The 6,440-nt window shown below is 36.1% G+C and overlaps 1 pseudogene; it reads right to left on the bottom strand.

Moving 5' to 3' along the window:
* Positions 1-225: 225 nt before the first annotated feature.
* LOC115070485 lies at positions 226-288 on the bottom strand (annotated as a pseudogene).
* Positions 289-6,440: the final 6,152 nt, after the last annotated feature.

The following is a 6,440-nucleotide window of genomic DNA, read 5'->3' as shown; positions in this document are numbered from 1 at the left end:
GTCTAAAAAATACACAAGAGCATTTATCTTTTATACAATTATCTAAAGCTCTTTTCAAAGAAAAATGAAGCAAGTCTTTAGTCACTGAACATATTAAAATGCATGATGCCTCATAAAATATTATGCTAATGCCTGAATTGAATCATATCATATCACCACTTTAGGGTCAACCAGACAAAGCCAGGCTCTAAGAATCTTAATTGTCTTATTAAAGGACGCACATCTGGACCTCAGATTGCCATTTGTATTAGTCCCTCAGCGTCCTCAGACAGTTGTTTTCATCGATCCAGAGAAGCACTCTCTCAGCAAGTAAGCGTTTCCACCACCAGGCTGTTTCTGGGAGAGCTTGTCTACCGGTTAGGGCAAAGAAGAGTAATGCACAGTAGACACTTTGCTTAGAATGTGAATAATGGAACTGAGAAACATACAGTATGTATTTCAGTTAAATTAGAAACAAATGAAGTATCAACTACTATATTATGAATAAAGTACAAATAATAAAAATTGTAAATCAATGTTCATGCTGGAAACTTCATTACAAAAATCATTTTATGTGGCATAAAATGAAAAAATGTCAGTGATTCACCAAAGATATTTGTTATTTCAAGAAGACCAGTACTAGGTGACACATCTGCAGTTGAATCTCTACAACCAAGGCTCATGGAACACAGCAGAATAAGGGGTAGTGAGAGGGCTAATGCACCCCTCAACTCTCAGCAGTGAGGCTTCCATGTACATCAGAGTGCGATACACACAGAAGGCCTCAACTCGCCAAGTTTAGGAGAATAAGAGACTGTAGAGTATAGCATGGGACTCCTATATGAAACCTCATCCACTCATGGCTCAGGGACCATTGTGGAGGAGGAGGTGGAAAGACTGTAAGAGTCAGGGCTGGTTCATGAATGTATGAGATGGAGGCTTCCAGACCAATGGAGGCTTACTCATGTGCACCCACAGCAGTGGTGATGCTGCCATCGAAGGCAGGACCCAAATCATCTAATCAAACAAGGGCCCAAAGGGAAGGTAAGAAATAGGTGGTGGGTCAGATTGAGAACTATTGAGAATTTTTTGAGACTGGTTGCTGCTTGGTGAGGGAAAATATGACTTGCATATGACCACTGGATGGGCTAACTAGACTCCAGTAGATGCATTTACACTGAAGGACATTTGGGTAAAAACACCTGAATGACTAGGACTCAGGATGTATGGCAGAATGCATAGGGTTTGTGGGGGGGGCATGGATGGGGAAGGGAGTCTGGATGTGAGTGCAAAATATTGTATGAAATTTTAAAAGCTCATTTTAAAAAAAGAAGAGATTTTTTTTTTATTGGGTTACAAGGTAACATGTTTCATTATAGCATATTCTCTTAACTTCTCTTCATCAAAGTCATGGAGGATGCATGTGGTTTCTATATTGTGGTTTCTTCTCTTTTCCTGTTCCTCTCCTGCAACTCCACTCCCCATCCCCTTCTTTTCCATTTCTTGTCTCAATGGATTTTGTTCAGTTTCATTTCAAATGTATATTAGTATCTTTCTGAGCCCTACTTTCAATCCTTTATGCCACCTCTCATGGAATTCTAGTTTCCTGAACTAAACCCACATTCACTACTATATACTTACACAAGCTTGGATTTGCTTATGAAATATAGGAAAAGTTTCCTCATACCCCACTGAGTACCAAAATATTTATCAAAAACATGGAGAAAAGAAGAACAAAAGTAATTTAAAAATACATAACTGTCAAGGTAAGGGAGTACTGAAGTACACTGAATTCTCTCTCCTCATATAGGAAGGCATTACTCCTATAGCAGTGCTAATGAGACTCTCAGTACACTTCCCAGTTGCTTGCCCTTATTTGTAATTAATCTCTTAAATTTCTTTATTTGTTACTCAAGAACATATTTTCTCTATATCTACATATTGACAACTCTGTTCAAAGTAAGGGAAATGAATGTACCATCTTATGTCACTATTCAAAGTAAAGGTGAAAGAAGAGAAATGAAAAAGAGAAGAAATAAAAATGAACTTTCCTGAAACAAAGACCCCCATTAAGATAAATAAATCACAAAATAATATTAGTTTTTCTGAAATAATTAACTCACAGGCCCTGAAATTCTGCCATCACTAGCCAAAGAATACACAAAGAATTTCAAAAGTACCCAAGTAGCCACTTACCTGTCTTCTCTAAGTTCAATCCATTGTTCCAGCTATTAACCTGTAGCAAAATGTGAAATAAAATAAATCATCCCAGTAGATGAACTTGCACTGAGGGACATCAGTGGACACTAACTTGACTAGATTGACCTAACAGAAATCACAGAATGCATGAAATCCAGTGGGAGATCTGTGGGAGGGTGCTGTTGGAGAAGGGAGTATAAAGATGATTAAGATGTTGTGTATGAAATATATGAAAATTCAATAATATTTTTATTTAAATCAGTTCAGGAAATGTTGCAAGTTAATAGGAAGTAAGGAGCACCATTACCTTCTTTGTCCATATTTCCCCAGCACTACAGTCCTTGGGCTCCCACAAACAGGCCAGGAGCTGGCTTTCCCTATTCACCTTTGTCGTTTCATTGATTCCATTGTATCCTTACTAATTCTTTCCTCAGAAAGAAAGCCAAATTTACTCTCTCAACCTAAGTGGAACAACAGTTGCATTTAAAATAAGAGATTCTAAAGTTGTTTCAAACCAATAAACATTTTGGAATTTTTTTAATTAACAGAAGAAAGTTTATTTGGGCTTATGATTCCAGAGAGTAAGTGTCCATTGTGTGAGTGGATAGAGGTAAGAGTGGATCTGGAAGATTTGGGACAAGGGGGAATAGGATCAAAACACATTGTATGAAACTCTCAAATAATTAGTAAAAAACTGAAAAAAGATAATTTCAAAAAGATAGACTTGCTTCTGAAGGGAGTTTTCTGAGACCATTGCTCATTCCATTTTTTTTTGATTGAACGTTTGTGTATTTCATACACATCTCAATCAATCTTAATCATCTTCATACCCCATTTCACCACTGGCACCCTCCCATAGGCCCCCCCCACTGGAATTCATACATTCTGTCATTTTTCTTAAGGCCTATTATGTTGTTAGTGTCCCCAGATGACATTCCTAAAGTGAGAGACTCTAGATAGGCTGACTAGACCTCAGGAGATGTTCCTTTCATTTTTTTAAAAGAGCTGTGTGATGGTTTAAATGACAAATATCCTCAATAAAGATTTTAAGAAAATATTTCTTTCTTTTCCCTCTCTTGTTTTCCTGTCCTAGGAAATGCTTTATCCACTGTGATGAACAGTAGTGGAAAGAATGAACACGCATGCTTTATTCCTGACCTTACTGGGATTTATTTGTTTTTCTCCATTAAGCATAATGCTGGCTCTATGTTTGTCCTATACAGCCTTTATTATGTTGAAGTATGCTTCCTGGATCCTCCACGACTTTGATGAAGAGATATTAAATTTTGCTAAAGGCCTTTTTATGCATCTATTGAGATGATCATGTGATTTCAGACTTTTTGTTTATGTGTTAGAAAACATTTATTGATTTATACATTGTACCATATTTGCTTCTCTGAAATGAAGTCAGCTTTGTCTTAACGAATTGTCTTTTGAATGTGATCTGGAATCCAGTGTGCCAGTATTTTATTGAGTGTTTTTATGTTCATCATAGAGTCTGGTCTATAATTTGCTTTTCTTTTTAAAAATATTTTATTTATTATTTTTATTTTAGGTGTACATGTGTATTGCCTACATGTAGGTAAGTGCACCCATGTCGTGCAATTACTGCGGAGGACAGAGAGGCTGTTGGATCCCCTGGAACTGGAGTTACGGACAGTTGTCAGCTGCCATGTAGGTGCTGGGATTCAAACCCGGGTCTTCTGCAAGAACAGTCAGTGTTCTTAACCGCCAAGCCATCTCTCCAGCCCCCTAATTTATTTTCTTCTTGAGTCTCTTTCTGGTTTTTGTGTCAAGGTAATATTGCCTTTATAGAAACAGACTGAAAGCTTCCTTCCTTTCTGTTTTCATTGAATTATTTCACTGGTATGGGTGCTAATGCTTCTTTGATATCTGATAGAATTCTGCAGTGAGTCTCTGGCCTTAGGCTTTTCTTATTTGATAGCTTTTTCATGACAATGGGGACTACTTTTCTGGGAATGACTGTTGTAGAAAGCCTTTGCTTTCTACGTATATTTTCTACATATGCTTTGAGACAATTTAAAACTATGCATTCATTCTGTTTTTCCACTACATATTCAATTTGTTTAAATTTATCTAGCCTTTAAGAAAGTAAAGTAAGAAATCTTGATATGCCTTGCACTCCTCCACGTAATCAACTTTTACAAGTTAACGAGAACATACAATTTTAATCTTAAACTATATTCCCTATTTCTTGCTCATGACCCTTCTGTGCTGCTGATCCATAAAAATGTGTGTGGTATGCTAATTAGATCTAATATCACTGAAAGTAGTGGCATTAAGAGTAACAAATTACCCACAATGCAGGGTGAAAGCAACATTTGGACATAGGTTGAAAACATCTGTTTGTGGATTTATATGCTGTTTCGGGTCAGTAGTGATCAGAAAAAGTAACATCTTTCCCTGCAAAACACTAGTTAAAGATTTTTTAAATGAATCTCCTCATTAGTTTCCATATCATGCTTGATGTTTAATAAATACAGAGAACTCCTTTTGTGTGAGAGAACAGTTCTGTATAAAAATCAGAATATTTCTGAACAGATTGGGCTCATTCTTGGTTCAATGCCAAGAGTTAATTTGTCTTTTGTACTGTACTTCTGTATCCTAATTTGAAGAGGTGCCTAACTTCTCCCAACTCATGATCAACGGTGGAGAAGTCCCAAGGAAAAAAGGAATTTGATTGTCCTAGAGAGTAAGCATAACATGAATACAGGGCTTTTCCTATAACCAGCACAGAGCCCCTGCTTCTTCCTTTAATTTTTTTTTCTTTCATTAAGATAGCAATAAGCACAAAGCTTTCCTGATAGCTCATGCCATGCTTCCTTCTTTGTCAAGGCCAAACTTCTTTCACTTTAACTTTTTTTTGGCTTTTGGTTTCTGCTTTTGGTATACTGAATTCTCTGTCTTATGAATCTTAGGTCCATATGTGAAGACCCACGATATAGGATGTATCCATAAGTACCAGACAAGCAGAGGAAGCCAGCATCCTAACCCTGCTATTAACTAGCCCCATCCTAAGTATTATAAACACCTCTACATAAAGAAGATGATTTGAACAAAAAAGAAAACCTCAAACAACAAACATATTCCAGATGTGCAAATCCCAACACAAAAATAAAAACAACATGAAAGACCAAAGTAGCATGTGCCCTCCAAATAATACAAATCCTATAGTAATGGTCCCTAGTGAAAATGACTTGAAATACCTGCCAAAGAATTCAAAAGAATGATTATAGCAATGGTCAAACAACTCAAAGATGACAAAGACAAAAAAGATGAATAAAATGAGGACATCAATACAAGTAATGAAAAAAAGAGATTAAATTGCTAAAGAACAACCAAGCTGAAATGATTCTAGAAATAAAAAAAAACTCAGTAACCCAATTAAAAATCTTAGTGGAAAGCTCCACTGGCAGAACAGATCATGTTTAAAAAAGAATCAGGTATGGAAGGCAAACTAGAGAAATTGGATCACTCAATAAATTTCAGTGAGAAATTTAAATATAAATGTGAAAGAAACATGGGAGAGGTTTGGGACACTATGAAAAGACTTAACCTTCTAATTATGAGCATGAAAGAAGTACAAGAATACCAGTTGAATAAGATGGTTTGGGATGTTCTGTGTGATACACACGCACACACACGCACGCACGCATGCACACACACACACAAATCAACAAAAAATTTTAAATGTATTATATTTGAGGAGGAAGTATGGAAATTAACGTCATGCTAATTAGTAGAGGTGATAAACATTACCATTGAAATCTACCCGATGACTTTATAGACATACTCAGGAGCCAAGGATCCAAGTGCACCTGATTATGACTAGTAATAATCAGAGGTATACAGATTAGAGATACATGCGCCAACATCTCAGTGTTAGTAGCAAAAACAATGAGTCTTTCTGCAAGGAACAATATATCCTAAAATGAAATGGAGGCTTTTTTAAAGGTTAAAAAACTCATTCAGTTTTAAGTCTTGCAGGGCTTATACTGAGTTCAATATTGTATAACTGTATTAACTCAACTGTGAACCAAGAAAATTCACCCACTTGTGAAAGAGATGTACTCGCACTCTGGAGTGTGTTACTGAATATGTTAAATCTGTAGTGAAATGCTTCTTCTAATCATGTAGTTATTAAATAAATAATGTTAAAAATCTGATGCTTTAAAAGTGCCTCAGAAGTTTTGCTGTGTTGTATTATCATTTTTATTTTGTTCCTGGAGTACTTCAATTTA

This window comes from Nannospalax galili, unplaced genomic scaffold (genome assembly GCF_000622305.1).
Source record: "Nannospalax galili isolate Female #2095 unplaced genomic scaffold, S.galili_v1.0 scaffold135, whole genome shotgun sequence".
NCBI classification, from domain to species: Eukaryota; Metazoa; Chordata; class Mammalia; order Rodentia; family Spalacidae; genus Nannospalax; species Nannospalax galili.
This window is presented reverse-complemented; position numbering and strand designations above follow the sequence as displayed.